Source organism: Falco peregrinus, chromosome 1 (assembly GCF_023634155.1).
Source record: "Falco peregrinus isolate bFalPer1 chromosome 1, bFalPer1.pri, whole genome shotgun sequence".
NCBI lineage: Eukaryota > Metazoa > Chordata > Aves > Falconiformes > Falconidae > Falco > Falco peregrinus.
This window is the reverse complement of record NC_073721.1, coordinates 117,850,794-117,877,792: the sequence shown is the minus strand read 5'-3', so window position 1 is coordinate 117,877,792 and position 26,999 is coordinate 117,850,794. Positions and strand designations below refer to the sequence as shown.

The 26,999-nt window shown below is 40.7% G+C and overlaps 1 long non-coding RNA gene across 1 annotated transcript; it reads right to left on the bottom strand.

The window, feature by feature from the left end:
* Positions 1-2,216: 2,216 nt before the first annotated feature.
* Positions 2,217-25,612, bottom strand: LOC114013302 (uncharacterized). The gene is made up of 8 exons (XR_003556209.2): positions 25,447-25,612; positions 18,984-19,120; positions 9,659-11,266; positions 8,191-8,432; positions 6,765-6,898; positions 4,780-5,231; positions 4,571-4,693; positions 2,217-2,697 (listed from the first exon to the last, which is right to left on the bottom strand). It is a non-coding gene; the product is annotated as an uncharacterized LOC114013302 (long non-coding RNA).
* Between the last annotated feature and the right edge of the window lie 1,387 nt (positions 25,613-26,999).

Below are 26,999 nucleotides of genomic sequence, written 5' to 3'. Positions count from 1 at the left end.
TTATGTCTGCAAATTGAACAATGTTGAAAGCTATTGGAGAATGTACCTTAAAAATGTTGTTACCATGTTTTAAACCTTTACTGTACAAATACTCTTCTATTTATTCCTCTGAACAAGTAAACTTTTTGGTTTCGGATACAAAACAGTCCTGGAGTAGCGAGAGGTCTTCCTTTTTATAGCATTATTGTTTCTCTTGCATGTGGTGCTTTTAATTTCAAAAGGGAGGGAAACATTACTGGGTAGTGGACAAATACATCATGTTGAAGGACGTACGAGCTAAGCTTATATATCCATATCTTCAAAGTTAGAAAAAATAATTCCTTGACTTAAGTTGAGTGGACCCTAGTATTAAGTTTTGTTCATTTTTAAATGAAACTTACCTGCCTTCGGTGAATTGCATGGTTAGGACTTTTCTTTGTGAAAAATCAGTCCAAGCTACGTTCCTTTGGGGTATGATTTTCTCGCTACGCTGTTTCTGATGCAATATAAGCTTTCAGTATATGCTGCAAAGGCATGGATGTCTGCACCTATATGGCATATTATAAAAGTTCTCTCACTGTTTTTTCCATAAATAAATAAATAAATACACACAGTGTTCTAACTTTCACATAGATGCCTCCACAGGTATTTCCTCAGAGGCTCTCTCAGCCCGGCATGCACACACGTTTTCCCATCTGGATGGCAGGAACAGCTGTAGGACTCCGGAGGGAATGACAGGAGGCCAAGGCCATCTACAGGGAGGTCCTGTGCCTCTGTGGCATTTGCGGTTGTCCGCCCAACCGTCCTTCGTATCTCCCTGCCTTGTAGCATGTCTCTGTGGAAGCCAAGATACCGTCCCAATCTACCCTTCCGTCTTTTCCGCAGTTGCGTCGAGGGGAAGGAGGAAAAGGGGATTGTGGCAAACGTAATGCTTTCAGGATGTGCTATCTCCTGTGGCTGCAGACAGGAGGTGAGGAACGGGCTCCACCCTTCCTTCGCATAGATCCTAGATGGTGCAGAACTTCGTGTGGGACGTGCAGAGATGGTGCTGGGCAGGCTGTGGGGCAGCGCTGCTCCGAGAGGGTACAGGTACAGGATGGCATCCTTTAGCTCCAGTTCCTTTAAGTTTCTGTGACCTACCTTTGTGAGGCCTGCTTCCAGATACAGACCAGAGGGTTCTGAAGGGCAGCTCTGTGGAGTGTCTGACAGGAGGAAAAAAAAAAAAAAAAAAAAGAACATCCCACTGGCTCTTTTGATGTTTCTACTTTTTTGGTGCTGCTGAACTAATTAGATTCTTTTTGATTCATTTATACATTATTGAGGTTATATGGATCAGAGTGCAGCCTCCTTATTACATGTGCATGTGAAAGGCAATATATTACTAATAATGATAGTGCCAGGATTTGTTGTGGTAAGATTTTGTTTTAAGTGGTTTAGTGCAATTTTTGTTTTAGCAAGGATACTGCAGATTCTTCCTCCTTTTTGATTATATTTTAAAGTGAAGTACATGCATATATATATATATAAATAAATATGTGTTTCCTTTCCCCTTTTTATTTTACTTTTCAGTGAAGGAAAACAGACTGCTCTAGGTCTCCCTTTGATTTTGAGGTGTGTGGGGTTTGGGGAGATTCAGTTTCATAAAATGAAACATGAAATGTAGCCAGGCCATGATTTTAGTTAACAGGCTGATTAATATATATATATATATATATACACACAAGTAGTAAATTCACCGAGTAACTTACTGTAACATTTTAAAATAACTGTCATTTTTAACACTTCAAAATATTCAACCATTTCTTTCCAAGGTAGAACTCACACAAAGGGACCCATGTGCTCCCTGGTCTCAGCTTCAGAGAGTATCTGTCAAAATCTGTGCTATTCATGTAATTAGCACAGCAAAGTTAGGGGAAGAAAAAAAAGGCTTTTCATGCTAACAAGTACAACTGTTTTTGTGCACTCCGAGTAAATGATTAACAGGAAAAAGTCTATATAAACATATGCACATTGTAGCATTTTCTGAGCCGAAAGTATGCAGCTCCACTACTAAAAATGCTGCAGTGCCACGCTTATAAAGACTTAAATGTATATTGTGATAATTTATTTGGAGTGTACTCGTATAGAATATTAACTCTGATATAAAACATTATTTCAGTAGGTATATTCATGTTGTTCACTTACTTTGTACTGTCTGGGACAGAAAAAATACATGGCGAACTAGTTTTCAGGGTGTCATCGCGGGCCATGTCGAGGTCACTGATTATCACTTGGCATCATACTTTAGGCCCTTGTTGCCCAAATGCTTACACCATTTAGGTCAACAGGTAGTGCCACTATTTCAACATAGGCTTAGATGTGTTTTCTGACTTGGAAGCTTGGCGGTTTTGACGAAAGAAATCAATATTTCTGGGTGCTTATATAACATGTATCATAGACCTACTCTAATAATGCATTTAATAAAAGGGCTAACTTACTTCTAAACACGCTATGCAATGCATATTTGTAGCCAAAAATAACACTGTCTCCACCAAAAAAGAATTAAGCTTATTTTTTAAATGTAAGAATTTTTTAACAGGAAAGAAGTTGTCACTTTTGTGTTGTCTGTGAATTTGGTATTACCTTTTGGTTGCAGCTTCATCATAGCAAAGTTTGTTTTTGACTTCATACAGCAGCTCTATCTCTGAATTTGAGGTTGGAGCAATGTGTTTTCTGATTCTAAAAAATAAAATAAGTTCTGTAAGACAACCAAGAAACTAGCAGCAAAATGCTATTGAAAAGCAACTACGCTATTTAAGGGAACTTGCAAATGTAAATCCATGTTATTTTTCAAAACTACGAAAAAAAGACCATGGGTCAGATAATTCCCTTACTTTTTACCACAGGAAATGATCAAAGTAGCAGAAAATCTGCTCTTTTTGGCCAAATTTCTGTCAGAGACAGAAGGGGTCGAGCCAACACATGGTGTATGCAGCCTTGCAGCAAGAGGGGGATGTGGCTGATGGGAAAGGAGGTGGAACCAGAGAAAATCTGTAGGGTAATACCTCCTATTAAACACACAGGAATTTTCCTATTCTAGATAAAACAGAGGCTGATCCAATGAAGCAAATCTCAAACAATGCAACCTTTCTTTCCGGGCGGTTGGATGCCTGTGAGTGGAGATGTGGGGCTGGGTGAGTTTGGGATGCTCTGCGTCGGGCAGCTGCCTTGCTGTAGGGAACCCGCAGCCTCTGGGTTGCCCTGAGACATGTCAGGAGTCCAGGCAAAAATGTGTACCTGCCAGAACAGCTTGGTGGGAGATGAAGTCTTTTTTTTTTTTCTTTTTTTTCTTCCGCCCCCCCCCCCCCCCCCCCTTCCCTATCAGGCTCTTTGTAGACTTTACAAGCAAAAGCAGATGGTAGGGACCAGTACATTTTACTTCTTTGTTCTTGCTGCCTGTGAAAGGTGCCAGATGGGCAATGATAAAGGCAGAAATTCTCTCCCCGCAGCCCAAGGACAGCGAAAATCCAGCGCTTTGAGGCTGCCCTGTCCTCACAGCGTCACCATGATGCGGTGGAGTTTTGGGTCCACTGGTTTCACTCTTTGACTTTTTGCTAAGAGCCTGACAGAAAATCCCAGAGGCAACTTGACAGGAGCATCAGGGGGAGTAAAATATTTCACACAGGACAGCAAAACACCCCCAGCTTTGGATCATTCACAAACGGGCCGAAAAATACACAGGCAAGGTATGGAGCGCAAGGCCAGATCCTTCATCTGAATAACTTGGAAAAATAAACACTGTGTACCCTGAGAGGCATTTATTTACTTGAGAATTATGAATTATCAAACTTTCTATATGAGTAGTTCAAAGGTATGTTTAATTAACATAATTAGAAGCAGTATTCTAAAACATTTTCTTAATAAGACTAATATCTATGGACATGAAGGGCTTCATCCATGACTCAGTGAAGTCTGTGTAATTAAGTACTAATGTATTCTACAAACTATGTTAAAATTGTAGGGGTTATTTTGTGTTGCAAAGCAAGGAATTATATATTGACTTTCATTAATCTGAATCTTTTCCTAGAACTGGTTTTATTGTACTAGAGTCCTTTGAACCTAAGGGGTTTTTTTGTTTTGTTTTGTTTTTTTAAAACCACAGTGAATGATGCTATATTCCAACAAAGTCAAAAGCAGCATTTCAAGATTAATGCAGAGATTCCTGGGGTCTTTTGTCAGCTTGCCAGACTCTTGTTCCTGTTCTAACAATTTTTTATAATTTCCTTTTATGTTAATAAAGGCTTCTTGTGGCTGTAAAAGTTGAAGTTGTCTTACTCCATAGACAGGCTGGTTCTTATGTAGATACTATTTAGATTATTTAGAAATCCTGCTGGTTGCCAGATGGAGCTCTTTTGGGTTTTATGTTAAATACTTGGAAAGCTAAATAGCTTGATTTTTCTCTCCTCCCCCAACAAAATAAATAAATACTTGAAAAGTGATTACTAAACTGAAGTTGCTTAACTTCAGTTTAAAAATCAAGTTAGTTTGAGGTGAAGTGACTGCAAGTATGAGATACCTCAGAGTAGTTGGGTTTTGGCGAGGTTTGACCTACCTACCGTGATTTCAAACCAACAGTTTTTCTCCAGATTTTGCTGGGCAGCAGGAACCTGAACTTCAGTCTTGGGATGGAGAATCCTGAAGAGCATAGAACATGGCCCTGAATCCAGTACAGGATCTGGAACAGAATTGAGATGGAAATCCCAAGATGGTCTTAAGACTTCAGTGGCTGTTAGGATTGCTGAGGTTGCTTACAAATCATACCATTGGCGCCGGCAGCCTGTACGGATGCCGGGGTGGACTCTTAATGGGGTGGTCTGAAACAGCTTTTATTCCCCGACCTTTGGGATGCTTTGCCCATTCAGTCGAGTTCACAGGGTCTGCGTTAGTGCGCAAGGGCGTCAGCAGCAGTGCCAGGCCAGGTCTGGTTACCCTTCATCTGGTTTTAGCAGTCGTGAGGCTTCATTTGGTTGAAATTCAGGCAAACTGCTGAGTCTAGGACTAATGTTTCTCAAAAGAGCAGTGCCTGTTGGGCACTGTGGTGTTGATGAACTGAGGGACCTTCTGTTTCATGCTCAACGTATACAAGATGTTCCTCCAGTTCCTGCAGAAGGTGCTTGGGAAACACTGGGAGTCAGCATCCCGCTGATCATAATTCTGTTGTCATCAATTGCCAAAAGGTCAAGATCATAGTTCTGGCCTCCAGGGTTACGTTTCTAATGAACAGAGTAAATAATAATAATAATAAAAAAGGCATTTTCTAGTCAATTTTTGCAGTTTGTATTGATTCTGTCTGGTTCACATTAAACATAGGAAGTCTCTGGAATGGGTAGGCATGCTGTTCAGGTGTACTTTGGCCCCTGTTTGCATTCTGAACACGCACACTATGGAAAAAAGTGAGAAAAGTCAGGTAGATCTATATGTGCAGTGTGATAAATTATAGGCCCTGTAGCACTTCTGAATGAGCGTGCAGTTAACGCTCTGGTCTGATTTAAACGCTTCGTATTTAGTTGATGTTTAAAAATTTACTTTCCGTTTAAAAATTTACTATGGAATCAATCTGTTCTGGCAGCGTTAGATTCATAGTTCAAAAACTTTATCGCCTTTTATCATCTTAAAGTAGCCATTAGTCTGAAACCTTTCAGTCTCTGGGTCTGGCTTAAAAACCAAAAAGGAAATTGACCTGTATATTTCAGTTTTAATATTTCTGAAAGCTTTAAAGCTAATGGGTCAACCTATGTTTGTATTACAGAGCATGGAAAAATAGTGGGTTTATTCTTTCTAGTGTTGAAGTGAGCTATTGTTTCTCTGCTCATAATTAAAAACTCACTTTTTTGGAAACTCAGATCAGTCCTAGGCATTGTGAGAAAATCTGTGAGCAAAACCGTGTGTGAAACTTCCTTAATACTGACTTTAGACATGAACTCATTCAGAATCTGTAACCTTGTCTTCACTTGTGACTGTCGTATTAGAGGAGTTTGTCACAACAGCCTGTTCGTGGAGCCGGTAGCATCGAACAGGCTGAAGAGCAGTTGTTGAAGTGAGCGGTACAAGCTCCAGGGACACACGAGTGCATCTTGGAAACTTCAGAGATACGTGCTGCTGGCACCAGGGCACTGCAGGTTGCAATAGTCATGAAGAGTTATAGTGAAATACAGCACTGAAAAAAGCTATGAGCAGGATAGGTTTGTTAGAAAGTGAGGGTGGAATTTATAGTTTTTAAAGAAAAAAAAATAAAATACTTGGTCAGAACTGTAAGAGTAATTAGGGGCTTAACTCCCATTGATTTTCAGTGGAGCTGTATGTCTAGATGTTTTGACCTGGTCATTTGTGATGAACTTTGGATGCCTGTGGTTTTAAAATTAATTATAGGATGTTGCGGTAGAGTTCTATTGAAACTCTATAAAGCTAGAAAATTTGCAGTTGAAATATGAATATGGGCCATAATTCTCTTCTTACCATCCTGACCTTTCCATATGGGTTAAAAGCTGTTGTTATCCCTGGACATGCCCTGGCTGGCAGGCAGCCAGAGGCCCAGCTCTGCCTCCTTTGTCTTTTATGGTTGCCAGATGCCAGCATCGTGCATCTTACCTTCACATCGGAAGACAGATCTCACCTTCCTCCCTCTACCCTCTGCTCCTGGTGTGGAACAGAGATCCCTTTGTACTCTGTGCATGTTATCCTCATACAGGTCATACACATAAAGATAGTTCATGCTAATTGGAGTCCAGATCGCATTAGAAACCTACCTGTTTTATCTGTATGCAAATTCCAGCTGCCTCAATACCACACACATCCTTTCAAAATAGGTCTTGAAGAGTTGCCTGTAATCCATATTCCCAGGAACTGTGTTTCCCACGCAGTTTGTCAGAGAGCTCTAATGCTGTTCAGAAGAAAAGGTAAACTGTACTTTATTAGTTTTTTTAGTTTTTTTAAATTAAGTATTTATGAGGTGTTTTTCAGGTGAGGGGGTGGCGGGTGAGCTGGATACCGTAGATGTAGGTTAGTGGCTAGCTTGGAGTTGTAGCAGCTCTAGGTGCCCGTTTCCCATCGAAGTAGCATTTGGGCTTTGTATAGCATTTTCTGTCTCTCTTAACGAACTATACTGCTCTGCTAACATTATGTATTTGGTTAATCTGCAACTTTGAGTTCAGTATCAGAAAGGTAGCATCTGGATTTACACTGCCCTGTAAAATCTATTTATTGATGATCTCTAATACATGTTCTATATTGAACCCTGAGGGTTCTTTTAACATTTCTTGTCTTACCACAGGTTATTTGTTTATCAAAATTACCTTAATTTTCTCTCCAAATGAAAAAAAAAACCAAACAAACCAAAAAACCCCTACTTGGTGCATTCCCCACTATCTGCCTTTTATGGACAGTTTCAAGATTATTAGATGAAAATCACTTTCTTTGAAAAATAGTTTGACTCCTAAATTTCCAAGTCATGGTTTGAAACTTGTGAGCATTTTGTTTTGGACATGATTAAAACCACATCTGTTCATTGGGGTAGAGCAGAGGAAAAGGCATGCTTTTCTGCCTTGGTACGTAAGATAACAAAAGGTCAAATGTTCTTTGGTTCACTTACATGTCTGTACTGTAGGAGTCAAAAATGCCTAGCTGCATCAATATGGCTGCTTGGGACACTGAGGATCCTTTGGATTACAGGCCCAGCACTTTGCAGTCACTTGTATTGGGGTGGGATGGGGGTGGGGATGAATCTGTTGGAGGACCCTGTTAGTACATTATAATGTTCTGTATTGCGTTTGGTTTTGTTTAAGACAAGAAAGCTCAAATCAGAATTACGTGCCAATTCTTCATAAGCTCCCACTCATTTGGCAAAGAAATTGCATCAATTACATCTTGTTTTCTGTACTGTGTCGTTACAGAAGAGAGAGCACATGCTGCACTTGTAAGGAGATGAAATAATTCACTCACATCTTTGAAGCCATTGCTATATTTTTCTCGTTTCCTTTGAAAATAATGGTGGGCTGTAGAAGACTTTCCCTGGATGATAAATATGCTTTGCAAATGTACAACGGTGCTCAGAAGCTTGAGTAAAACAGGCTTTTAAAAACTAGTAAATCTGTCTGATAGAAACATGATAAAAAAAAAAGTCAAAGTACTTTTCCGAAGCTTTTCCCCAAAGTACTGCTTTAGCTATAGTTTTACCTGGTTTTGTTGTTACATTCATTTCATGTTACTGTTGGACGTTTCCTTCCCTGTGAGATGGTTTTATAAGATGGACTGATTTCACGTAGGGAAGATGCAGTTGCTGACTGGTCTTGGATCCTTTTCAAGGCTGTGATCTGTTGAGATGTTGCATGTGCTCCCTTTGTAAGATTGCGTTTTACTGCAGTGATCTGGAGTTCATATGAATGCTTCCCTGCCCTAATGCCCAGGGAAGATGCCTCCTGTCAAGAGGGTAAAGCATAAAGAATATTAAGAGCACATCAATAGGAAAAAACTTTAGGATGGACAACTCTTTTTTTCAACAACTCTCTGCCTGATCTAGCCCCTCTTCCTCAAGAATATTAGTTTAAAATTAATGAGAGTATTTAAAAAATTTCAGCTGCCAAAAAAATTCATAACCTACATAATGCGTGCAAGCTTCCTTCATGTTTTGCTTCTGTTCATAGTCTTATCTACCTAAAAATAACAGTTTAAATGTATTTTTATCAAAAAAAATAGAGTATTTTTTTTTAATCAATGGGGAAAAAACAAAGTGAAAGCCTCTGTTTTGGTTTTCACAAGTGGAACTGCAAAACAATCAGTATCCCTTTTGCTCAGTAGGTGCTGTGTAGTAAGTTGTTCCACTGCTTATTGCACTCTAAAATACCTTTTTAATGTTGATTTCCATTGACATCCTACAGTTTTATTTTAGAAAAGTGCTCAGCTTGTTGATGTGCTTCAGTCATATTGACGGTATATACATTTTTTTCTTAGAACTGAATAAGCCTGGTTAATGATAGAGTGAAATGATACTAAATTTATTTCTAAGGGGAAAAGCTAGCACTTTGCATAAGTCAAATTGATGATAAGTTCAACCTAGTAATTTTAAAGGCTGTTGGCATTTGTAGTAGTGTGTTTGAGGACTCTTGCAAGCCTGAAGCATGTTATTTTCAAACTGTTTAATTTTATCACCGTTCCAGGGAGTACAGAATTATCTTTCCCAGACCCAGGTTATTTGGAAATTAAAGCCTTTTAGAATATACTTAGCAAAAATGATCCTAGTTAGATCTAGTTTGCAGGGTGAGTCCTACCTGCAGATGGGAAACTGGGATGTACAGATTTAGCACGTTGTGAGGAGGGTTGCTGTAATACTTGTTAAGAACTGTGTTATCTGAGATTGGGGTGTCTGGGATTTTTCAAAGCAACACAGATTTTTATTTTTTATAAGCAGCCTTTTATATTTGTTTTTGTGGATGAAAGCCCCCGAAGCTTTTTATGGTGATCTCACCTCTCTTCAGTTCTTCTCAGATACTTCCTTTTTTTTCCTTTTTTCCCTACCACATACACAGCAAGTACCCTCTGCACATATACCCATTGATGCTGGTAGAAAATCAGCTGTTTTCAGTGGGGGTAGAGTTTATAGCATGATTCCCTTCATTAGATAAATTCTTTGTCTCTAGCATCCTACCTGGACTGTTAGTCCTGATGGATGAACTCTGAAAACAAGGAAGTTTGCCTTGATCTCAATAAATGGTGTAGCCGTCGGGATTCTTGCATGCAGATAAAGATCAGCTGTGGTAAATGCAGGTATGAAGTGTACAGGTAGAAACACACATGCACAAAGGAGCCTCCTTCCTAAGGCTTGACCTTTCTTGCCCACAGCCTTCTCTGCAAAACTGTGTATTTCTTGCCATCAAAGAGTAAGTACTGTTGGGAAGACAGAGTCTGCTGGAAGGGCAGTTAACCATTACAATATGCAATGTTATAATACATAACATTATATATTATACCATAATATAACCATATTATATATAAAAGTATAACCATTTAATACTTCTTAAATACTAAGTACTTATTAAATTGCTAAACAACTGCATCACGATTAGTAGCTAACAGAACTACTGCTTATAACCAGGGACCTACATGGAAATATATTTGGTAATAATGTAAATGCTTGTTGTCATCACGCCTTGCCAGTGGTTTTGGGGTCTCTGCATGTTAGGACTAGGGAAGAAAGTTGAAACTTGTTTGGTCAAAAAGTATAGGTCAGTTCTCAGGAAAGAAACAGGCGCTTCCAGAGTTAACTTGGATTAAGCTGGTACGTAAGGAGATGCAGCTTTCTGGTAATTAAGGGATTTGTAGAGCACTGTGAGTCAGGATGGTACCTGTTAAGGGTACTTGGGCCAAGTCTACTTACGGTGAATCTTTCTTCTTTATCAGAATGAAAGCTTTATTGTCTACCCCTAGGTTGTTACATATCTTCACCTTTCCATAGGTACAGGGCTGTGCCTTTTCTAAAATCAGACATAAAAAATAAAATACCTCTTTCCCATGAAGTATGTCCCACCAGTCATCACTTTCTTGGTGCTGAGCATGGTGCTGTGTAATACTGGCTGGTGATGCTTTACTTTTGTCTTGCTCTTTGCATTGTCTCTCACATATTCCTTAGTGTACGTCATCAGACTAGGAGCCATTCCTCACCTCACCGTTTCTATTTCTCCTCTAAAGCTTCCAAAAGTCTTTTGTACTGACTTACAAAAACAGCTGGAACCGCAACATCACTCCATTTTAAGCTCTGAATTGTGTTAGCCATTACATTGGTTCCACATGCTGCTTGGGTGGAGACATCAGTTAAAATTCCCAACGCAGCCAGCCAGGCCAGGAACTGTAGCTCTGTGTAAGTGGTGGTGACTTTCTAATTCTTGATTACATTATGCTAGAAAAGAGGATTGTTCCCAGAGCAATTTACCAAGAGGGGAAAAATGGAAATACTGTTCAAGGATGACCTTCCACCCCAGTGATCTATTTGGCTGGCGTCTGTTATTGCTCAGCTTCTCCGTCATGGGTTTTGCAGTAGTCTAGTGCTTTGTCATCGCTGCTAACTGGAAAACTCCTGAGCTCACTAAACAGTTTGTGAGGGGTTTGGGTAATGGCAGATGGATTTATGAGTGCAACTGTAGAACAAAGTATTCGTCAAGGTTACCTGAAATAAACATGGGTCCTGTGTGAGCAGGCTTTAAATGCATTGATTCAAAAAATTTCTTCAATTTAAAGTGCTATTCCTGAGCCCAAGATCCTGAGAGAGACGAGAGGAAAAAAAAGGGAATTACTTTGCACCACTCCAGCATGGGAGCAGGAAAACTGTTGTTGCGATTGTCTCCAAGAGAGAGGCAGTGCTGTAATCCTGTTTCATTTTCGTACACAGAACTTGAAAAGATTTTTCCTAGAAATGTGTAATGGGACTGTCAGAAAACAGACCACTCCCCTTCCCAGTAGTTTCCTGCTGAAGTCATTTAAGGCCTCTCACAGCTTTCATCTGTATAGGCACTGAGAACTCACGGGCCAAGTTTTTTTTATTTTTTTATTTTTTTTTAAATAGACTACCAGCAAAAATGAAGCCCTTTAAAAAAAGTCATTAGGAAAGAAATTTGGAAGTTTCTCTTCTCTGCCTGTGAAGCTGGCTCACCACTTAATTAGTTTCTCATTTCTGCTCTGTTTCCATCAATCCCGGTGAAGCGGACCTAGGTGTTTTTCTTCATTTTAGGTATTGCTAAAAGCATGTCTGTGAGCTGCCCAAAGGGGCGGAGAGAGAAGTTGTTCCTTACTTCACTTCTGGGACTGTCTGTTCAGGGCTTTACACAGGAGGTGACTTGGAAAGGCTTGTGAATTCCATTTACTGTGCACTCAGACCTGGTGATCACAGTAGGGTGAACATACAAAACCTGCTCTGCAGGCAACAGCCCTAGTACAGCAGCTATTTAAAAAAAAATAAAATTCCCTTTGTGGAGCTGGCAGATAGTGTGCATTCACAAAGATGGGACTTTTTGTTGGTATATATGCTATGTTTAACACAAATGATCAAGGCAGCGTGCTTTTAAAAGAAGCCATTATTACCCTGAATAAATGGATGCTACGCAGCATGCATTTTTTGGTTGGACTGAATTCAAACCTCCCATTCTGAAATGGATCGCTTTTTTGGGTTGCATTCATTTGTGTCTCAGGCAAATCTGTACCGTGGATTTGTTCCTTAGATGAATGATACACATTTCATCCGGTTTCTTTCAAGCTGAACTCTGCCTGGCACAGGAATGATAAATGTTTTTTTCTTTCTCCTTCTGTCTAGAAGACCATGTTGTACTGTGAAAGATGAATGTCATTCCCAAGACAGATGAACTGCATTCAGAGGTGGATTTACTAATAAACATTTGTAATGCCACAGCAGTGCCATAGGCACCTGATCAGACATACATACATTGTGGTAGTATTGAGCCTTAGTCACTTCCACATATCAGCCATTTTGTAAAGCTTTTAATTGCAAGTTATATGTCCTTAAAGCATAGAGGAATCTTCTCTATAGGGAGGAAATTTGCCTATTTTCTTTTACTATTACTCTTCGGGGTAGTGATGTATATACAGGTACTTCAGCCTTGAAGCATGAACTTCATGAAGCTAGATAGCCATTGCAAGTGACATATGCATTTAAGAAAAGAAAATGCTAATATTTAAATAGGCCGCCAGCATGCTATGAATGCAATCCACTGTATTGATATGACATTTAAAGTGATTTGCATTTGCTATGAGATTCTGCATACCTGATGTGTAATTTCTTGGAATTTCCTTGATCCAGTACATAGGGAAGCTTGGTGAGATGAGTACAGCCTAAAGAACAACTTCATGGTTGCTTTGAATTAAACTCCCAGTAGATCCCAGGATCAAATTTGGGACCAATGAGATAACTGGCCTATTTGGAGAAAACTTGGAGTTTGCTTCAAGCATCTGAGCCTTATCGTGCAGTGCTGGCAGGCTCTGAGCGTTACCTGTTCCCATCGCCTCCCTGCATCCCATCTGCCCGTGTGATAAGACCGTATGTTTGAGGCTAGGCAGACAAGGCGTCCTGTGGCCTTTCTGATAGAGGCTGACATGGGGTGGTGTGAGGACACATTGCACTTTTAGGCAGCCTGGATTCAGGCTGTCTGCAAGGGCCACCTGGAAAGGACAAGGTGGGTTGTGTCTCAAAACCTGTTTCTAAGAATGGCCATCTCGGGTACAATTTAAGCAAACCTCCAGGGCTATAGCTATGGTCTGGAAAGGCTTCAGATCCTTACCTACTTCCTAAGGTATTGACAGAAGTTCTCGTCATACTGAAAACGAGATTTGAACTGAATCCAAAGACTGTGGAGTCGGTGCAGTGGTGTGATGAAGGAGAGGAGCTGGTACACGCTTTCAAAGATTTGAAACTAATAAGCATATATTCAAGGAAATGGCATCTGAAATGCTTTTATTTCTGATGGTAACGATTTGCACTAAGTATAGCTTTGAGTCTTAATATATCTTCTTCTATCAAGAGTCTTGATACTCAGAAAAGTAGGGCCAGCGAGTTAGCAAGGATAATTAGAGATGTCTCATCTATTCTGTTGTGATACATATACACAGTAGTATATGTCGATAATAGGAGGCATGTAATTCAGAAACCGTTCTGCCAAAATCTGTGTCTGCTCTTTGGCCCCTGGTGTAACAGATGGCACCAGTCACCACCTAGTCTTAGTGCAGCAGCATTTTTATACAGAATCCCTTTCTATGTGTGAGAGCCCTTCTGAGAACCAGCAGCAGACAACTGGCTGAGTATCTGAGGCATGCGATGTACAGAGGTGACAAAACCCGACACAAGCAGCATAAGCCTTACTTCCTATCAATAAAAGATAATTGCTGGCAGAAAGTGGTGAGTGTCAGTGGCTGTTTAGATTAGGGAGGGATCGGTTGTGTTCAGGGAGGGAGATAGCGTTTGCTTAGGTTTTCCCTCCTGGAACTAGTTTTAGTATTTCAAGCACGTTGGGGAACTTCCCCCCTCAATGGGCTAAGATGTGAGCTGGATGGTGTGTATGGATCTGAGAGAATAAGGCTTAACAACGCTTCAGAAAAAGTGATTGCATATCCTATAATGCTAGCTTTGTTTCTGGGTGCCTGTATAGGCTGTCTCAGTATTTGTTTGCTGACTTTTCTTGCAGCTTAAAATGCACAAGATGTTGCCTGTTTCAGCCTGTTGGGGCTGACAAAATACTGAAGATAAACAAAACCATAGAGTAAAATGCAGCTGAAACCAATCCTGTACAGGGAGTCCCTATATGTGTTATATCAGAGGTAACAGCTGGGATTTGCTACTGACAACACTACTAAACCCATGGTTTTTTCCGTCTGACTGTATGCTTAGTGTGCATGCCCTGTCCAGCAAAATGGAGAGCTGATACTTGTCTCCTTTTTATTCATTGTCTGTGGGAAGGTTATTTAGAGCAGCCTTGTCTGAGTCACTGTGTCATAAGCTAGTTCAAAAGGCATATGCTGTATGTAAAACTGCTCCAAGAAGATGAGGAGCAGCCACAAAAGGACATACTTGTACAAATCACTATTCAGAGATCTTGAAACATAAGAACACATAGTTATGAAAGAGAAGGCCAGGACCCCAAAAATAATTGGCCAGGGTAATGGAAATTGTTAAAAGAATGAATGGGAGCAGCCACAACCCTTGCCAAGATCATTACGGTCATCAAGCTGACGAATGAGCCTGGCGGCAGCAATATATCCATACAGCCAAACAACAAGACTTATTGGTAATCTGTCCGTTTGCCTGACTGGGATCTCATCCACGCACCAGCGCTGGGAGAGACTCAGAGTAATCCCAAAGAGGCTCCCAAAAATCACTGGCCCTGAGTTCCTCTTGGTCCCTGGAAAGAACTCCGCCGCCTCAGCATGCTGTTAGACAACCACCAGCGAAGCCACAGGTTTAGCAGTGCCCTACGTGCAAATGTCGCACCGCGATGCTAACACAGATTACTTTCGAACATTGCAGATCCTGTGTGCCATGTGGCTGGGCTTAAATGCTGCGTACGCTGCCAGGATGGCTAAAGGCACGTCAGCAGTTAAGGACCGCATGAGGTCTCTCTGAAAACGGACGTACGGGCTTGTGTAGCTCACCTCGCAACATAACTTTTCCCAGCAGAATATGGTTGCTGTAATACGGAAGGGCACTTTGCTGCGCACATGCTAAGTACCCTTATCTCTCAAGTGGCCTGACTAACATAGTAAGATTAAACTAAGAGGAATGGGGCCTAACCTTGTCTCTACTTTGAATTCTGCCACCCCTTTTCAGACCCGGAGAAAAGGCTTTGGGCCAGGAAGCCTGCCTGTTCTTTCCGATTATATTAATCGGCCTAACAAAAATTTCATGTGCGTATTTTTTTCCTACAAACTCTGCTTCTCTCTTGCTGCAGTACAATTAGTTCCATCCTGGAATGATTGACATGGATGTAAATCAGAACAAAGGGATCGGACCAGAACTGTTAACAAAGTTAAAAAAAACAAAACACCAAAGCCAAAGCTGCTGTGCATTGGCATAAGAGCCCTTAGCCAGCTGACTGGGGAAGAAACCCCCTTCCCCAGGAACCAAGCATTAGGGATAGGAGGCTGAAGGCACTGTCAAACAGAGCACAAGCCTCTCCTAAGTCAGTTCATGGCTATAACTGCAATGGCGTTTGCAGCTTTTTGTGACCAGCTTTGCTTCTCAGCCCAGCGTTGGGAACAGAGCCTGACCCCTGTGGTGTGGAAGCAAACCTGGGCCCGCTTTCCAGGTAGAACTGGAGGAGATTGAAAGGGGTCCTGGAGTCATAATACAAAAATCACCAGTTCACACTGATACAAGCAGATCTGGGGGAGGGAATTCAGATTTAGGAGCAGGTAAAGGAAATGCACTTCTAGTTCTCAATGTATCCTTTTAGGATGAGGTTAAGGGGCAGGGTTTAAGCTTAAAAGGCAGAGGTGAAAAAGAATAGTGAAAATGTTGCTTTGGGTTTTTTTTTTCACTTTTGTAACAGCTACAGTTTTTTGAGTTCTTTTTCTGAAAGTTGTCATTAATATGACATCATTTTTTAAAGACAGTTAAAAGTCAAATCCAGGTGCTTACTATACTGTTAAGTTACCCTCTCCACAATTCATCAGTCCTCTTAAAAAGACAACCTCCTCCCTAAAGCCTCTGCTTTATTTTTAGACAAAACTGTGGCTATTTAATGTCTAGTTCATTTAGAAAACTACTAGCAAGGTAGAACCAATAGACACATTACAGCAAAACCCACTGTTATTCTTTGCTTGTAACCTTTTCTGTGATACTAATATTGCAATATTATTTATTGTTTACACTGACCAGCGTCCAGATAACCAACTGCAAAGGCTTGATGTGGTAACAGTTAACACTAGAATAATTGAAAGTGTCCTAGATGACCTTCTGCAATACATCAGCATTATAAAGCGAGGTGTGTCAGCTGCATTAGCAAAGTGAAGGTGCAAGGGACTAACTTCTTGCTTCCTCTCCTGTTCAAGTAAACCTTTAAAAGACAAACAAACCTCCCCTTCACTATGGAACTGAAATGTACCACAGAATGATTCACACCAAATAAATAAATGCTTTTCAGTTGCAATCATTCCCTATTGAGTTGAAGTGGTATTAGGCTGTTTTAATCTCATCAGTTCCAGAAAGCATGCATAAATGAAAAGAAGTCATTTGAACACTTTAGGAGGGGGAATTGCAGCTTGCACAGAGCATCCAGCCAAAGGAAAAGGAATGATTTTATGATGGCTGAGCTCAAATCTATGCCAGTTTACAACTTCCACTACAATTATTTTCATTTCTCCACTTCATTCCTGAAAAAATTAACCCTGCATGATAACCCTCATGCATTTCATCTGTCTGCAGTTCCCACAGTATTTGCTACCGAAGAACTCAAAACATTTAGAACCCTTTTCTATCTGAATCTGATTGCCACTAGGGCTCCTACCCACCTTCACAGGGAAATTCAACTTTTACTCCCACCTGCAACACCAATCCACCCTAAAGGCTATCAGTGAACATATCCAACAAGACTTTTGTAACGGTGATTTTGAGCACAAATGCATGCATAGGAATCCTCCCCACCTAACGCTGAAACAGGACCACCTCTGCTGAGCAGCGTAAGTAATACAGACAGCTTGTGGCAACACTGAGCAATCATCTGCTTAGCCTAGAGCAAAAATGGAAGCTATGGGAACGTACATTTGAATCAGCGTATCTTGGGAAAACATTTCTCTTGTGACATAGAAACCTTATTGACTGCAAATATCCAGAACTTTGATAGTACTACACTTAAAGATGGTAAATTCACTAGGACAGAGATTTTCTTAACAGCTGGAGTGAGCTGGCCACATGAGAATGAGCATTGTTCTGGCTGATGGTACCTGTGCGCTTCTGGGAAGATTTCTTCTCATAAACACCAGGCTACTTCTCTGTGAAATTTTTTCATGTGCACACCAGGAAGCTCCAGTCCTGCTAAATATATGTATTCTGGTGAGATCGTAGTCTGAGGTGGTGCAACAGTCATGACACTAATTTGTGACATACAGTTTCTATGTGCTGTCTTAATGAATGGCTCTGAATTTAGACTCAGCTCTGTGAAAACACTTGGATTGAGGTCTGAATTTGTTCTCCTCTTTTGTTCTTCAATATTCCCGGAGGGGTGATGTCTGATATTCCTGTTAATGTGGAATAGCATCTAATTTCCCAAAATGTCCTGTTGATTTGGACAGGATCATTTGGTATTAGACATACCATGCGGATGCTACAGTTAGCACTTCTGAAGTTTGTCTGTGCTGACAAACAATTCTGCCACGGAGTTTGCTCATTAAAACTGTGGTGAAAAGCAAATCTAGGTGAGACTTGAATGCATTTAAATTAAGTTTTTTGGTATGCATAAATAACAGCAACAACAAAGCAGACTATTTTCCTGCATTATTGTTAATAACATGAAGGTGCATTTCTAACATTATTAACAATTCAGTTTCTCATTGGGTTTGGGATCTATGGAAAGTCTCTCCTTAGTAAAGAGAAACAAACAAAAAAAATCTCTATTTTCCCAGTGGTGCTCATTAGTGATGCAGACTTGCTGTCAAATTGCCACTACACTGCAAAAAGATATGCAAATCAAAAGCCTTCATACACTGTAAATTTAACAATTTAGCAAGCAGAATATACAATTCATATACCTAAGAACAGAGAGTAGGCACCAAAACAAAAGGAAAGCTCTTGTCAGTTTGGTTTTTTTTTAAATATATTTTAAGAAATTTAAGAACACTGTCTTGAAATATTCATATATACTGCCAGATTATCTGAATTCAATTCTACCACCTTAGCTGCCTTCTGCTTGGAAGAAATACATGTTAAACCATTGTACTTATTGAAATTGTTGTATTTTTTTTAATTGGAAAACTGCACAGAATTAGTTGCAATTATAAAGTTTCAGATAAAACAGTTTAAAATTTAATTCCATAACTAAATTATATATATATGTATAAAATTAGAAATGTTGAAAAGTCAGATCAGTTTTTATAGTAGCCAGTTGTTGACTAGTAAATAAGCTCCACCTCTCTAATAGGAAGCAGCAGATGAATTCCTGCAGTTCTCTTTGTAATTCTGATCCAAGTTCTTCTGAGGCCAGTGGAAAGATTTATATTAAGACCGCTTATTAGGACTTCATTTTACATGTGTGTGTCTCACTGAGATGAGTGCTTATTTCATCTGGTTATTTCAGGGCTTCCAATCTCAACTCTACAGTCTGTAAAGAGTTGATTCTTTTTCTTGAAACTAAGATAGTGTATTAAATAGAGGGCTATTGGATAGCAACAGACATTTGTTATTGGTCCATGGCAAGATTCCAAATCGTATCAATTCTAAGAATATACTTTCAATAAATTTTGAGATAACAAATCATACTGACCACAAAAAATGTCCTTAGGTGACACCAATAATGAAGGAGAGTCGCTTCTGACAGGCAATTCTTGCTCTTGCAGGTGTGCTCTCACAAGGCTGGGAAAGTCTTTGTGTTTGGGAGTTTCCATAGTAATGCTGGCAGTCCTAAATGGAAACAAAAATATTTAAAAGGAGAAGTTTAAAAAAAAAAAAAGCATGATTCAAATGTGACTGAAGTTTGTGTTTTTCTAAGAGTAGAAAGCAGAAATGTTGTTGTATATGGCTTTAAAAATTCGATTTAAATTAAATCCAAAGACAAATTCAGGAACATTTTTACCAACTGTTGTGGGCTTGGCATCATAAAAAACACTTTAAGGAAGGCCTTTTAAGAATCAGCAAACACAAAGTGACTCCTTTCATGTTTTTGTTTTCTGAACTGGGTGCCTGTCTTCTACAACTTGAATTTCCATACAATCAAAATAACCTTTGCAAGGATGAAAATGTTTGCTGCCGAAAGTACATAATGCAAAAACCCAGGCGGGCTTCATTTATTTCAGAAATAGCCTTTAAACATTTTGAACGCCTAAAATGAGACTGATGCCGCCATTTTAAAAAGAAACTTGCAATGCTGAAGAGAGATTTTTACGTTTACTTTTTTTTCTCCTGAAGATGAAACCCTGTAAGACACTCTGCACTGCACTGCAGCAGGACGGTGAGCTCCAGCGAGCGGTGCCGGCCGTGGCAGAGGTGGGCACAGGCCCCTGCAGTGCAGCCATCGTTCCATGTTTTGGGAAAAAGGGTCTGAAAGGCCTCTGGAGCTGTAACCAGGCGTCAGGCACCGGCCAGTTTTGTACAGTCCCCTCAAAACGCCAAAATGACTAAGGCAACAATGCAAATGTTGAGTGTGGTCCACAGTATTAGCAAGGCTGTGAACTTGGCACAGATCCCCCGAGACCTCAGGAGAAGATGAGGGGAAGCCACCTCCTCGCTGCTCTCACAGTAGGGTGGGAGGGAGGCTTGAGGTAGGAAAATGTCATGTGTGCCGTTCCCCCTGCTTGCTTTTGCTTCGAATGGAAGATGAGTGGTCAGACAGCCCAGTGCTAGGGCAGATCCAGGGACCTGCTGGCAGTGCTATTTATACACCACGGGGGAAAAACAGCACTTGAAAGTGCCTCTGTTCTAAGGTCCTGATTGAAAAAAAACCCAACAATTCTGCATCTGTGAAAACTTCCAAAAATTGCATTCCTCAGTATAGAAGCCGGATATATATTTGTCGAATCGGGCTCTTAATTAGGGAGGATGCAAAGGGTTTTCTTCCCCGCGACACTTCCTGCTCAGCAGTGTCCCCTCTGCTTTCTGCTAACCCTGCTAAAGTTTGATGTGGGATTTTGTTGTTGTTATTTATTGCCACAAAGATACTTCAGCAATCAGCAACTTACCCCCTTCCCCCCCTGCTCCCGGCCCTCCCTTCTAATTTCAGATTTTTTTTTTTTCAGGCCAGATTTCTTCCCGCTTACTTGGGCTGGTCTTTTCACTGAAACAAGCTCTTCAAACGCCCCCTGATCATTTGCCCTTCCTGTCCACGCTGGGTTATGCCAAACCTGTTAGTTCACAACAGGAAACCAATAGCTTGTGCTATCGGGAGATATTTCCTTCACAGCACAAAATGTCTGAATAATAATTTCGAGCAAGGCTTCACCCATTTCCTGCGAAAGGAGGGAAGTTTGCCTATCCCAGTCCCTCAGAGCTCTTTGTTTCCATCCCTTCGTGACGTAATGCTTTCTGCATAGGGAAGATGCATCATTTTCCCTTAACAGCAGTAAATTCAATATCCTGTGTAAAGTTTTGATTGCTCTCCAGCAATGAAACATGTAACATTTACAAATAATAAATTCAGTTATGTTTTAGTTTATACTTGTGGTGTCTCTTTCAAAAAAATAAATTAAACTTTTGGTGTCTGGAAAGTAACCGTAATGAAAACATGAAGGCTAAAGTTTGGTTGATTAAATATTTTAGTTGTAGGCTATTTGTCACTACAGGTTTAACTGCTGCGTATCCTCCCAGCAGACAGGACAGCCTTCCTGGTACCAGCTCTTGGTGAGCACCAGAATGCCCCAGACAAAATGTCCCTTGTGGCACTGGATTTTACAGGAATACTGCAGATAAACTGTGTCAGGCACTGACTCAACAACACATCAATTAAGCACATGCTTAACTTCCTCCCTATATAGCAAAACATTCACTTAAGCAAATACTGAAGAGTGACTGACTTTCTAAAGTGTAATGCTACATCAAATCCTCAATATAATGGCAATGCCCAATTGTTGAAAAGGGAATTATCAGGCAATACACGTTAGCTCTTCAGTGCTGGAACATTTAGGGATATTTTGGTTGCATTAGTTTAGGCAAAAATATGTGTGAAGCTATCCTTTATCCAAACAAAGTAGGCATAGAAATTACTACATACAAGCTACTTTTTTTTCCATTGGACCCCACTGTGGTGTTAACCTATTTTTGTAAAATAATCCAACCTGGAATCACGACATGTGTTTTATTTAATTTACTACAGTTTGTGTGTTTTTTGTTAATAACAAGCTTAATAAGGGCCTGTGAATATGATTTTTTTTTATCACTTGTTGCAGGAAAAAAGAAAGCTTAAAAGGAGAATTTGTCAAAGAGTTTGAGGATCTTAAACCCAGCTCATCACAGTTGTTATTATAGTGCAGTCTTAATTATGTCAATTGCTGTCACACAAAAAACATAGTAAATCTCTTTCTCCATTATTCTGAAGGCAATAATATTTTTTTAATTTGAAATGGTTGAGCTAACATGAAATACTGCATCTCTACTAATTCACTCGTTCCAATCAAGAGGCCCAGCAGAGTCAACTTACTGTTTTCTTCCCTCCTTTAACAGGCATCGCATGCATTTCATACGGTCTGCCCGCTCAGCTGGGATGCCACAGGTAGCAGGCACCTTCCTTCGTATGGCTTCTAGTCATACTAGTGTTAGCTAAATAAACCATTTTAACACCTCTCCACTAGGAGCTGTGTTTAAGAATAGCAGCTTTGTGCTTCAGCGTCTCTTGCTTGAAAGGCAGGAACGTGGTTTTCTGGCTGAAGGTCAGCAGGACCTTTGCATTTCATGTTTTGCAGTCCCTTTCCAGAAGTACCTTTGTCAGTTATGGACCCAGGCAGCAAAGTCTCTGCTCTAGGCAGATTTCACCCACCTTGACCACCTTCAGTCCTCACTTGCCCCATCAGTGACTGTAAGATGTGAGACAATGTCGGTCTCTTTATATTTGTTTCAGAGGAACTGTAAAAACTAATTTTGTTTCGCTTCACTTGGGGATGAGGAGAGCATTTCCCCATCAGTGTCTTTCACAGATAAGAAAACTTGTTTCTGAAGAAAAAAGAAAAAAAATCTGCAGAATATAGTTCAGTCCTTTTTCTAATTGTTCAACCTTAAGCTGGGACATCTTGTCGAAAACCTTCTTTGAAGGTGATACCCCAAGGCTATTGTTGCATCTTGTTTTTTTTTTTTCCCTTCCCAATTTTGAATCCTCTTTGATCTGGGCATTTGAGTATGACTAAGTTACATTTCATTGTGTAACAAAATCCCAACTGGTTGTTCATTCAGTGCTTTATAAGGCCAAATCTGGAAACCCTTACTTCCTTCTGGCCACCTGTCTGAAGCAGAAAAAGAGGTGAGCTGGAGGATGTTCTGAGAATAGCAATGCAAACAACTGGTGCCCAAAACAATCAGCTGCTGTAAAGCTGGACATGCTGAATATGTCTAGTTGTGCCTAATGGCCAGAAAAGCTAATGACAGCGTAACTCTGTTGGCTATTAGAGAAATACAAATGCCAAGGTATAAACAAGCATACTTAAGAAAAAAAAAATAAAAATCAAACCAATCATCAAAGAAAGTTTCCTGTCAATCCCATGTTTTAATATCACAGAAAGATCTTTTATAGCAACTGTGGGAACACAATGTCCTTTTCAGCTTGTAAAACTACATTTGCATAGCACTCTAGAAAGGTCTGTGCAATCCTGCAGGCTGGCAAGAAGCGACATTAAGTCCCCTTCTTCCTATTATTAACTTGTATAATTCTGTATATGCTTCAGACAACTTCACTAAAAATCCCACAAGAATGGGAGTTTGTGCAGAGTATTTATATTTTGCTGTAGAATAGATCACCGTACTGTGTCTATCTGTCAAAACACATGAGTAAATCATGCTTAAACTTCATTCTCTAGTTGGTGAGTTGAGTCTCAGAAAGATTAGGAAACTTGATGAAGGCCACACAGGAATGAACGAGAAAGGAACAGCTGATGTAGCATAGTCTGTTAGCTGGTACAGAGGCTGCAACTGCACGTACCAGCTTCTGTGACACACCGCACCGTGCTGGAGTGCAAATGGTTCTAGACTTCTCTATATTATACACAATACAATTAGGAGAGATGCCTAGTGCCCTCGCTGCAGCAGCAATGATGGTCTCGGATACGGCTGGAGGGGAAGGGAGGAGAGGTGGTGCAGAACAGCCGTAATAGATCAGGCAATGCCAGTAGCTGGGAATGATCAAATGTCCCTACTAAACTCACAGAGGCACAAAAGGAGCTAATAGCTGACATTTTCAACACCGGAATTTTCAGGCAAGTAAAATCATAATTTTATCAGAATAGTGATATAAACATTGTATCATATATAACTCCTGGCTTAAAGTCCGGTTCGGCAACCAAGTGGTCTTGGAAACCAGATACTTTTGTAATCTCTGCCCCTTAAATAGGTTAAATCCATCTAACACCTTTCATGCCAACATTTCTTTTGCATAGTGCTCAGGCTCTCATTCTGTTTGACATTTTATTTCCACTATTGAATTGTCTTTTCCTTGTTTTGCTCATTCACAGTGCATACTGGCCAACCTACAAAAATGTAATTTGAGTGTTTTAAACTAGACTAATATATTTTGACTGTATCCTTGCTGACAGAGAGGACTGTAATGCAGCCAGCTGTTCGTTGTTACTATGTTAAATAAAGTAGAACTCCCTTGTGGTATTCCATATACTAACAAATGATGTAATGAAATTCTGGTCATGTGAAAATTCTATCATTATACCACCCAGAATCCCCATGAGCAGTCACTTGCCTGAAAAGCCCCGTTAACACATCATCCTTACAATTCAGAACTGTAATTGGTTTAACCTGACATGCTGCTCATTTTCTGTCCCCTGCATGTTCCAGTAGTGCAAGTGCACTTTTCTCTGTATTGGTGAAAAAGCGTACAAGACAAAGGCTAGAGACTTTGCTCTGTTAACATGATATATATACACCTACACACAGGATGTGAAATGCTGATTACAAGACACATGATCTACAAGTGACAGGTGGGACTGTTCAGGTAAGGAAAGAGAAAGAAAGAGAGAAAGCCATGCATGGAGAGAAGGAAAGTATATCCTCCAAAAGAACTTGGTGAAGCCCATTTAACAAGTTTCTGCTCTCTTCCTTCCCTCCCCCATTCCCACCTGAATAGCTGTTGTATCGTGTCAGGGATTCAGGTTCTAACAGAAGCCCACGCACAGTTGTAGGATCACAGCTAAAGGAACAAAGAAATGCGGAGTGGGAGTGAGACCAAATGCAGCCTGTTTGAGTCTACATGAATACTGAAACCAGCTTCTCACAGGGCCGTACCTGAAAGTGTGAAAAGAAAGAAAAGAAGCGGGGAGAGGAATGAAGGACAAAAAGCTGGGTGAGCTTTACCTTAGACACTGGCCACAAACAGAAATTCTAACCTTGACTCAGGCAACTATGGGTCACCTCTGTGACTTACCCACATGGACCAGGGTGGCAAGAGGTCCAACACAAATGGACTGGGGAAAGCCGGCAGCAGTGAACAGCCTGTGTGTCCCCACTACGCTTGAGGAAGCAGGAAAGGAGGTAAAAGCAAGCACTGGTTTTACCATGGGAACTGTCAGGCAAGAGAAACCAAATAAAAAATAGCAAACTAAATTTAAACTTTTAGAATTTACAGATGGGTGCCTAGCTCTTCAAAAGAAAATGCACATGTATGGGGTGCCAGCCAGCCAGTCACATGCTGCATAGGAGACTCAGTTGTGGAAGCAAGTCCCTTAAATAAGCCAATCAGCTATGCAAATTGGGCACTGCAATACAACTCTGGCTGAATTCAGTGGAAGATAGAACAAAAAAAATAGCCCTGTGAATTTTGTACTTCTATTAGATTTGAAACATTTATCTCTTGCCCTTTTTTAGAGCCCATGTAACATGCTACTGGTGGAGAGCAGAAACAGTCTGGAAAATGGTAAGGCGGAAAGGAGAAAGTTCTGGGTTAGCAGGGTGTCTGGGGAGAAAAGGACTGAGAGCAGCCATTCCCAGTAAATGCTTGGGCTTCCAGGGCAATCCTGCGTGATGCTGGGCTTTTTTGACTTTCAGAATAGGACCCCTAGAGCAAGAACATGAGCACTGCACTGTACCTGACTGTAGGGTGTTAGTTTTTATAGGAAACCGACGTACTGGGAGATCACCAACTCTTCCACTGCATGACCATAGTTCAGCACTGCTAGCAACAGTAAGGGCTGATTTCTTTGGTGGGAAGGATGTGAGTTTGTCTCCTGTTGAAATGAAAAGGCAACAATTAGCTGAAGGATATGCAGAAACTGAAATTAAGAGAAATCCTACGAATGCACGAGGACAGCAAGGGAGAACAGTTTGAGAGTTATCCCCATTTGCCTGAACAAGGCAGTAGGGCTGTACTGCCCAGAACATGGCCACACAGGTGTTTCAGCACATGATAATCAGCCTTATGCAAAGCACCACTGCCACAGCTGTATTGCTTCTGGCTCGGGAGAAAGTTTGCCTGTAGCCAGAACAGGTATCTCTACTATGCAACGCAGACATACCCCAAGAACCACTAAGAACAGGTTAAAGCGGCCTGGATGCATCTCTAAGAGAACTGAGGTGATGTTTCTTTCCATGATTCACCAAAGACAGGCAGAAACAATAAGTCTGCAAACACCAGGCCCACGTAAGCTTGGCTTAATATCAGGGCTTTCAGACGAGGGATAAACTCATTTGAGCTTGAGCCCTGCTGTGCTGCAGTTTTGTCCAGGTGCTTATCTGTTGTCTCCTAGAGGTTTCACTGCAAAAAATATCAGTGGGGAGGAGGAAGAACACCATATGGCATTTCCCAAGTGGGTTCGTATCACATGTGATATATTTTACATGTGTACATTTCTTGACTGTGGTCTGAGCCAACCACAGGCTAACCTTGAACCCTGCAAACTAAATACAACCTTGCCAGTGCAGCTGGAACAGGTGGGAGAGCCAGATAACACAGAAGGAGCTCAATCCACAGTGTCTTTAGAAACGAAAGAAAAAAATTACTCCTCAAAACCTGTGCCACTCTTCTTGCTACGCTGACAACATTTTATTCTGGAAACGGCAGTGGGGTATGTTCACCACCACAGAGCATGAAGCTGAATGCAAAAATCTTACAGTTTTGTCACCCAAATAGCGTACAGGATACTGACAGCTAAGGACAGAGACAGAACGCTGACTCACGCACCCTTGCTTCCAGCTGAGCAACAGCCTTGGGGAACCATGGAGCAGAAAAGCCATTATATGGATCTGCTCATCCTCCATCACCTGCCTGGAGAAAATAAATAGATATTCCTTTCCTCTACCCTGGACGGCGTCTGCTGTGAGCAGTGCTAACACTGTCCAGCTCCCACCAGGCCACGTCTGTGCTCGAGCTCCCAGGAGAGCCGCTGACCCAACTGTAGCACCTGGGGGAATATTGTGCTAAAATTCCCACCAGCAGATATGACTGTGAAGCTGCAGGCTGTCATCCAGGATCCAAGCCTTCATGAAGCAGTTTTATTTCTGCAAGATAATTAGCGGTGGCAATGAATTGGCAAGAACCAATTTGCATGAAAGACCAATAAAACAATTGTTAATTCTCAACATAGCCTCTAAGGTTGTTTAATTGTAAAATACATGTTCTGTTCTTTATTTTTTTAAATTCACT